Here is a 9605-nt window from a genome sequence, read left to right on the forward strand (position 1 = left end):
CAATGTTAATTTCTTTGCTTTTACAAGTGTACCATGGTTATGTAAGACGTTAACATTAGTGGAAGCTGGGTGAGGGTACATGGGAACGAACTCTCTGTACTATCGTTGGAACTTGTCTGTAATGATTCCAAAATAAAAAGTTAAAAAACCCAAAGACAAACAGGGGCCGGGCCTGCCAAGAAGAACTGGGACTCGGACTTGGCACCTGGGCCTTGGGCTCTGCCTGGGAAAATCCAAGGAGGCCTGGAGCTGGCTCTCAGCTGGCAGGAGGAGCTGCTGCCAACTCTGCAGAGGCGGGCCAGTTCTGGAAAGATGAGACAGGTGGGCATGGGAGCTCTAGGGTGGGCCGCAGGCAGTGCCTGAGCCCTGGCCATGGCTGCTCCGTGAGCTCTCTGCTGGTGTTTCAGTACCTTCCTAGGTTCAGCAGAATCTTGGCTCTCCAAAGGGAAGGCTCTGCATCCCCTCTGGGTTGGCTTAGAAACCTGTGTCTGTGGCTGAGGTCTTAGGTGGGTCCTGCAGGCAGATACGGCCGTGGGTCTGGCTGCATTGCTCACCTAGCCACACATGGATGACAGAGGGTTAACGGTCCTCTCCAGGTGCTGCTCCGTCCATCCGGACCCTGCACCCCAGGCTGTAATCACTGGAGGAGTTCTTCCTGCCCACTGCATGAATGAAGGTCGTGGAATTGCAGTAAAGAAAGAATTTAACAGACCCCAGGCCCGCCTCACCATGTGGGAGACAGAGTTAGTACTGAAATCATCTTCAAAGCTTGCAGGTTAGGGGTTTTTCAAAGGCAGTTTGGGGGAAGGGTTGGGGGTGGCCAGGTAACAGGTGCTTGCTGTTGATTGGTTGGGCGGAGATGAAATCTTAGGGGATCGAAGCTGTCCTCCTGGGTGCTGAATCACTTCTACGTGGGGCCACAGGGGCAAGGTTGGCGGGTCCACGTGGGGTGGAGCCATGGGTGTCAGACATGCACAAAGCCTGAAAAGGTACCTCAGAAGGTCAACCTTAGGTTCACAACACTGGCGTTATTTGCAGGAGTAATTAGGGAAGTCGCATGTCTTCTGACCTCCAGCAACACGGCTGACAGTCCTGCCCCTTGCAGAAGTCAGGGTCCTCTCCTCCCCCAAGCCTGATGGCCTCTCAATAGCTTTACAAAAGTGGCTGAGTTTTGGGGACAAGGCCTGTTATCATTTAAACTACAGCCTACATGTCTTCCAAAGTTCGCTTGGCCCAATAGCCCAGGAATAACGAAGGGAAAGGGAAGATTGGGGGTAGGTTAGCTGAGATCTCTTTCACTGTCATAATTTTCTCACTGTTACCATTTTTGAAAAGGTGGTTTCAAGACCTTCTCCAGAAGGCAGTTCTGCTCACGCCACTCCCTGATCGGAGCTGGCTCCCTAGTGCTGAAAATCAATTCAAACGTCGCCTGACACCTGCTTCTTTTCCGGCCGCCTCCAGCCTTCTTTCTTTGCCTGGCTTCCCCCATGGGGTGGGCCCTCCATGCCCACCAGCTGGCCAGATACAGCAGCCCCAGAGGGCCAGCCTCACTCAGGCCTTTGCTCCTGTGGTGTTTTGTTTCATTAATCTCCGCAATATTCAAATTCTGTCTCTCAAGGTCCAGGTGAAACTCCAGGGTCCGCGGATCTCTCCCGGCATTTGCGACTGGCCTATCTGGGGTCATTGCTTTGTCTTCATGCTTGTCTCCCACGGGTCTGTCAGGTCCTCTTTCTCTCACTCCAAGCCCTGAAGGCAACAAGATACCAACCCTCCTGCCCAAGTGTTTGGCTGAGTCCATGCTCAGAGCCCTGAAATACCTCTCAGGCCCTTCATGGGAGCAGAGGGGAGCCACTGCACCGAGCTAGTGGCACCAGCCCATGCACCTGCTTACCCTTGATCAGGAGCAAGTCTCTGACCCCAGGAAGAATAGGAGGCAGGAGAGACTCTGTCCCCAGGGTGGGAGCTTTCCTGATGGTGGCTGCAGGGACCCCCTGGGCACAGAGGCCAACCGTGATGGTGGCCTGATCAGCCTGTGTTGCTCGGCCTCTGCTCCTGAGCTGGGCCCGCTGGGGAAGTCAGGGTAAGTGTGGCAGCTCCCTGTGGGCTGGGGATTAGGGGAAAACAAACAGGTGGAATAACGAACAGTGAGGACCTTTGGTTCTCCCTCCTCCTGGGGCCCCTCCCCTTCCCGGTCACCTGGGTGTCCATTTTCACAAAGGTCTCACCCACAGTTTCTCTGCCCACACCATGAGCCTGGGCACATGCAGGTCAGTGTCCTGAGATGCGCCTTCGCAGCACAAAGGGGTCATGTAGCCCTCACTTGCCACGGAGATCTGAGGGCAGGCAGAGGTTCTTAGAGTGGACTTCTGTCCCCAGTCACTTACTGGAGAAAAAAAGGTTAGGACAGGGAGGGGAAAAAAACTGTAAATGAGTATTTAGTGAGCACCTACTACATGCCAGGCACAGTGCCAGACATTTCTCATGTGGGTTTCCTTGAGTCACCACAAACTGCAAGGTTAGTGTGGTTCTCCCCATTTTGCAGATCAGGAGATTAAGGCTGAGTGTGGCTAAGGCAATGACTGCCTAGATGTGTCAGAACCAGGGATTAGACTCCTATGTCTGCTGACTCCAGATTTGGTCTTCTTTCCTCTGCACTAGGGCAGAAGGGGAGGGGGGGCACATCTAGCTCCCCAGGCCAGGGGCAGTGTCCAGACTGAGGGACATTCTGAGCTTCCAGGAGCTCCAAGTGACAGGACAGAGGGCACACTTGGTGATGTCATTCTCTGGAAGGGCACCGAGTATGTTTGTGAGATCAAAGATCTGCAGATGGAGGGGCAGGGCTGGGTGGAGGAGGAGAAGCCCCGGTGAGTCATGCTGGGAAGACAGCAGCCCCGGGGTACCCGCTGAGCCTCCTTAGAGCCCCCCACCCCTTCTCCCACACTCCATCACATGGTTCCTCACTCACAGCTTTGTCCCTGGAGAGACCACACGCATCCCAGAAGAGGCCCGGATGTGGACCCTCCTCTCTGTCCTTCTCCACACCTGGTACTCTTCAGGGCTTGCCTTGGTCTCCCTACACCTCCACTTCCTTGGAAGACACTCCTGTGGGTGGCTGGGGCTCGCTCCCTCCTCAGGGAACCGCCTCACCCTGAGTCAGCAGCACACCATGGTCTCCAGGGCGGGTCTCCCTGGTGGTCTTCACATTCTCTGGTCCCCATGGCAGGAGGCATGGGTAAGCTTGGGGCTTATAGCACGTAACAGGGAGCAGGCTGGGGCCAGGGTTCTTTGAGAATCCTGGGCGTAGATGAATGAGTCTCGCGTGGGAGGTCCCGGCTGGAGTCCAGGCAGGCCGGGACGCTCTGGCTCCTCATTGAGCCCTGGCCTGGGCCCAGACTGTCATGTGCCTCTGGGTACAGCCTCTACGCTGAGCCTCACTTCCCCACGCCAGAGAAAAGGGTGAGCCCAGAACATTCTGTGACTGCAGGCTGTGCTGGCTGTGACTGTGCAAAACTACCAGTGTGCTTCCAGTAAAACACTGAGTAATCTAGAAAGCAGTAGCCACCCCCACCAGCTTTCTTCTAGAAATCTCCCAGCAAGCTGTCGGCTGCCTCTCCCTTAGAAACAGGGCTCTCGCAAGACACAAAGGGTGTCCGCTGGAGAAACCTTGAGGTCCCTCGGCCACGAGCAGTTTGCGGGCGGTGTGAGGAGGCAGGCAGGGCTTCCCCCAGGCTGCAGGGGCCGTCTGCGGGCACTGGGGCTGGCAGGGAGCATTTCAGCGGCCCATGGCCCTCATCCCTGCCACCGGCTTCTGCTCCTGCCCCAGAACCCCTTTCTTGAGAAGCACTCCTGTGCCCTGTGCTCTCCTCATGTTTTAAGTAATTTCATCTAGTGTATCCCCTGCTGTGGTCTCCTTGCAGGCTAAAAGGATCACTTTGAAGTCTCTAACCCTTCATGCCTTGTCTTGGGTGTCGAGGAAGGTGCCAGCCAGACCACAACCCCGCTCACCTATTCACTTAGCAAGTACCCGAGGGGAAGGGAGTGTCACCAGGGAATGAAAGACTCAGCGTTGATGCCCCGGGGAGCTCTGGGGGCAAAGTCAGGTGTACAAATAACTCCACAGCAACAAAGGTGACAAGGGCATGGCCAGGATGCAAGCACAGGCATGCATGACAGGGAGAGAGAAGTTTGGCAGGCTTCCTGGAGGAAGGGGCATTTGGCTGACACTTGAAGAACTGACAAGATTGCCACACCTGGCATTTCTATCTTGAACACTGAAAGAGGAGCAGGCTGAGTGAAGTCCCTGGCCGATGCAGCAGCTGTAGAGGGGGAGCAGGGAGCCCTGGACTGTGTCCAGCAGGACCTGGGTCATTGGGAGATAATGAGGACTGTGAGGATATCATGAAACACTGTGTGAAGATGCCCCACCTGCCGTGGAACCCACAGGCAGTGCTGAAGTAATGCTTGCTGAAGCTAGTGATCACCTGGCAGGCAGATGCAGGTAGCCCAATCTCACCGGTCTAAGGGGATCATGAGACATCAAACACACTCCGCACAGCGTGATCTCTGAAACGCTCTCCTGGGAAGAGATGGCCATCGTGCCTCTTCCCCATGGCGGGTGACTAGAACTGTTAGTGTCTGTCAGCGGATGCAGCCGTCGACCCAGATCCCAGAGAGCAGCATGTGCAAACCTTCCCGGGTGTGGAAAGGTGGGGGCCATGCCCAGGCTCACGGAGCTCACCAAAGCAGGCTCGGCCCTCCTAATCCCTGCTCCAGTCCCCTTCCTGGCAAAGATTCCTTTCTGTGTCCTGGCTGAAGGCAAACTGGAGCCCATATGTGCCTCAAGAGGAACAATTCACATTCATTCAATGTCTGTTTAGACTTTTCTCCTAAGAGCCACTTGCTCAATCAGGCCTTCTGCCCTGTCCAAAGGGGACACTGAAGAGTCCCAGGGTGCCAGCTCCTATATGCGCAGCATCGAAGGACACAGATGCCCTTCACTGTCCCTGACAACAGAGCCAAAGCTTTTACTTCAATGCACAAGTAGCTTCCAAAGCAGAGGCACAAACAGATGGGTTGTTGCAGTAATTCCTTCCTGATCTCGGCAGAGCTGCTGGCCCGGGCAGCTCTTCGTCCTGACAGGCCCCGGTATAGGACTGCCCAGCAGGTGGACAAGGAGCCAGGAGTGGTGGCAAGAACTGAGGGAGGGAATTCTGGCAGGATAAAGCCACCTTTCGTCAGGCTGACAGCACACTGAGGCCTGGGGCCTCCACTGCCTGTGGTTAGAGGTTTGGGCACAGTGCAGGGAATTTCACAACAGCCATTCCGTGGGAGCTGATGGGGAGCTGCAGAGAACCTCTACTCCAGCTCCCAGCGCGAGTGAGGAAACCGAGTCCCAGGGAGAGGCCGTGCATGTGAAGTCCCCGGGCGTTAGTGATGGCACTGTCTCTAGGCCATGGCTCCTCCACACAGCATACATCAAGCTGTCTCTGAATTTGAGGTGGGGGGATCGAAGATCGGTGATTTGCAAACACGTATTTATAAGTGCCCTGGTCAGAGCCTGATCACTGAGCCCCTTCCACCTTGCCAACCCAGCTTTTCCTGTCTCCGAGTTTGCCTGAGAAACCCACCCACCATGTCGCCAGGCCTCAGTCCCGGTCCCCCCACCCCTGACTGGGTCTAACACTCCCCACACGTGGGGCATCTCCCTGTACAGATACGATGCTGGCCCTAGGCACGTGGGCATGAGCCAGACATAGTCCACCCTCAAGGGCTCTGATCTGGTCAGAGGGTCAGTTGGGAGGGTCAGCCTCCCTATGGCATCTGTACTTCTGGGTCTATCAGGGACACGCCAGGGACATGGATGTGTCCAAACCTGGACAGGGGAGGTGGACAGGGAGGACCTTTCTCTGAGGGTGCCACTGGCACCTGCCTCTGACTCCTTGGCCTGTGCTTGTTCTGCAGGAGGTGTCCTTCCGTCCACTGGGGCAGGGAGATGGATGGGGGGATTGTACTTTGACTTGGAGACCACCCAACCCTCAGAAGCCAGGTCTACAAAATCACCATCAGCCCTGCTGCAGCCTGCCTCAGGCTGGATGCCCAGGAAGATATAGGGGATCTGGGGGCACAGATGGGAGGTGGAAGTGGAGAGACCCATACCCTGCTCCTCGTGGCTCCTGGCCAAGCTGGTGATATGTGACCTCATCTCACAACACTAGAGACGAGGAAATCCCGCCCATCCAGGCTGCAGGCTGGTGGGAAGCCCACAGAGGGAAGGTCTTTCAAAAGGAGGAGGAGTTTGGACCCGAGTGTCCCAGACTGTGGGGGCACAGATGAAGCGGGGAAGCTACTGCAGAGGAAGGAAGGGCATGGCAGGTGGGCTGAGGTGGGCACTCGCTGGGATATATGAGCCAGGAGAATCCCATTGTGCTACGCGGCCCGAGCAGCTCCTGGGCTGTCTTGCCACTAAGGCAGCGTCATTACCTCCAATTCATAGATGATGGAAGCAAGGCCAGAGAGGATAGATGATCCACCCTGGGGCTCAGAGCCAGCAGCCAGAAGAAATCAGCATCTCAGCCGAGAAAGGAGAGAGCTCCCTGGAGAAGACACTAAAGGCGGCTGCGACGCTGGCTGGGCCTGACTGTGGGAAGCCTCCGAAGTCAGACCAGGGGGTTCTTGTAGTGGTGTCGACTACACGCCCCACCCCTCTCCTGTAACTGAAATGGCCGGCTCCTCCAGGGACTCTCCCTTTTGCTTCTAGATTTGTCTTTGCTTCTGGAGGGACTTGAGGGAGCAGCTGGTACAGAGGCATGAGCACAGCCCAGGGCTTTCACTCTGGGCTCCAGCACTCCTTAGCTGGGTGGCCCTGACAAGATCACTTCAGCTCTCTGATCTTCAGTTTCTTCACTGTAGCAAGATCTAATAATACACTGCAGTTGCTGCAAGGATTAGAGGTACTTACTGTATGCAAAGTACTGGACATGTGAGCATGCACAGTGGTGAGGAGCTATTAATGTTATGTCAGCTGCCGGCCGCAGCCGCCTCCTCCCCAGCAGTCCTGGCTCCAAGCCCCCCAGTCGCCTCTGAGGGGATTGCTCCAAACTTTGCTAATGCTGCAGAATAAAGGTGAATTTCCCAGGGATTTGTGGCAGGCCTCTATGGTCTGGAAGATGCCCTAGACATAAGGAAATCAAGGGGCTTCCCTAGACATAAGGAAATCAAGGGGCTTCCCTGGTCCAGCATCTTATACATTTTACCCAGCCTCTGAGAGAAGCTGGTGGAGACAGCTGGTCCCGCAGCATTCCCTCTCACAGGAGCTATTAGCTGTGTCATGCATTCATTTGTAATGAAATGGAAGCATTTTGATTTATCAGGGAAGCCGGATTTTCTCCCAAATCCTTGCTGCTTTCATCCTTGGACATGAAACAGTCCATTCTAATCTCATATGAAGGGGCAACAGTTACAAGGAACCCATGAAATCTGATCATCGACTGGGCTCCCAGCGGCAGCTTTGATCGCTGGGAGGGAGCAAGTCATCCTCAGCTTGGTGCTAATAGCTCCATGCATTATTGAAGAGCCAGTTTTCAGTGGCAGACACATACAGAGAGACATCCGCAGTGTAGGCTGGAGTGTCAGCTGCTTCCCTCACTCCTCAGTGATGGAGCCTTGTAATCCGGCAGGGCCACCAAAAACAGGCCCCTGACAGAGCTGTCTGTGCAGCTCAACACACCCTCATTGGAAGTCAGCTGACGTGGAACAAGCAAATAAAGTGAAGCCACCGCTTTCCAGTTCCCTCAGTTGGTGTTCCTCTGATCCAAACGTCTGAGGCATGAACAGCTGCCCAGGGAGCATCCTCAGGAAATGCACACTCAGTGACAAGGTTGCACGTGGGGCCAGAGCTGACAGCAGCCAGGGCTGTGGCCTGACGGTGTTCCCTTCATCCTCTGAGTAGGACTCTGATACTCAGTCTTTGGGGCCATGAGAGGCAAGGCAAAAGATGGGACTTAGTTATTGCTGAGACTTTGCTGGAAATGGTAAAAGGGGTGGGGAGGCTCACTGTGCCCATTCTCACTGTTTGAATTGAATAATCTAATCAAACCATTTTCATTTATCAAAATTGTTATTTGAATGTTTACAGTGTGGTGGGCCCTGAGTGAGGCACTGAAGATACAGCAGTGAACAAGGACAGATGGGATTTGCAGCCTTTTAGATGGCCATGGATGATCCCTTTCTCATTGTATTCATGCACTTACATAGCCCCTTTCCACATCGAATTAGGTTGACCTTTGTAATCAAGAGAATATTCTGGAATGATGAAGTAGTATGTCTGAAGTGAGGTCATTAGAGACATTGTGAGTTCTGGTTTTCAGGGGAAGCCAGTGGCCATGTTGTGAGCAGCCCTATGGAGAAGCCCATGTGACCATCTTGGAAGTGGATCTTCCAGCCCCAGTCAAGCCTTCAGATGACTGTAGCCCTGGCCAACATCTTGACTGCAGCCTCATGAGTGATCCTGACTCAGAATCACTCAGCAAAGCTGCCCTCAAACTCCTGACCAGCAGAAGCTGTGAGATAATAAATGTTTGTTGTTTTAAGCTGCCATGTTTTGGGGTAATTTGTTACAAAACAATACGTAGCTAATGCACAGGAATTCAGTGAGTATCAGTCTGCTGGAAAATTAGTTACGGATTTTAAAAATCACACCAATAGCTATACAATTGCAACTATGAAAATTGCTATAAATGGCTCTATTGGGAGGAACTGACCTAGTCAGAGAGGTTACAAAAGAATTCCCAGAGAGAGTAATGCCAATCTGAGGTGGAAGTAGAAGAAGGTGGGAAAGAGTATTCAGGTTGGGGAGCAGCTTGAGCCAAGGCCCTGGGTTGGGAGGAGCCAACCCAGGCACAGGAGGTAAGCAAGGAGGAGCTGAAGTGCAGGGAGGGAGAGGCATGCAGGTGGGGTAGAAATGCAGAAGGAATCCATTGCTATTCAGCCTAAGTGCAATGGGAGCCACCAAAGCACCTTAACGATGGACGGCATGCTTGGATCTGGGCTTTCAAAGCTTCCTTAGTTTCTGTGGAGCATGATTTGGCGATGTGAGGGTAAAGGGGACCGTCACAGGGGCCCAGTAGAGGGATGCGGTGTTCAGAACCAGGTATTATTCATGTGTGGGGAAAAGAAAGAGAGATCAGACTGTTACTGTGTCTATGTAGAAAGAAGTAGACATAAGAGGAGCCAACCCAGGTGCAGGACATAAGCAAGGAAGAGCTGAAGTGCAGGGAGTGAGAGGCATGCAGGTGGGGTGGAAATGCAGAAGGAATCTATTGCTATTCAGCCTAAGTGCAAAGGGAGCCACCAAAGCGTCTTAACGATGAACGGCATGCTCGGATCTGGGCTTTGTGGTTACAAAAACACTGGAAAGATAGTTTGATATAATTGTTTCCTGATTAGAAATCCTCTAGCTTCTCCAAATCAGCTTGAGGTATTATGTCTCAAATCATCATTAAGTCATGCCAGGTCCTTTGTGAGTTGGTCCCTCCCAGCCTCATCACCTCCTTCCAGCCTCGTCCAGCTACTGGAAGGCTCCCGAAGTCCCAGCAGGCTCTCTTGCT

General features: G+C 53.8%; 1 long non-coding RNA gene across 2 annotated transcripts; it reads left to right on the plus strand.

Annotated features, from left to right (window-relative positions):
• The first annotated feature begins 192 nt into the window (after positions 1-192).
• Positions 193-8555, plus strand: LOC139357783 (uncharacterized). Of its 2 annotated transcripts, none has more exons than XR_011611537.1 (3): positions 193-321; positions 597-775; positions 8367-8555. It is a non-coding gene; the product is annotated as an uncharacterized lncRNA (long non-coding RNA). The 2 variants fall into 2 exon arrangements; XR_011611538.1 differs by lacking the exon at positions 193-321 and adding an exon at positions 341-506.
• Positions 8556-9605: the final 1050 nt, after the last annotated feature.

The sequence above is a fragment of the Macaca nemestrina genome, chromosome 13, assembly GCF_043159975.1.
Source record: "Macaca nemestrina isolate mMacNem1 chromosome 13, mMacNem.hap1, whole genome shotgun sequence".
Lineage (NCBI taxonomy): Eukaryota > Metazoa > Chordata > Mammalia > Primates > Cercopithecidae > Macaca > Macaca nemestrina.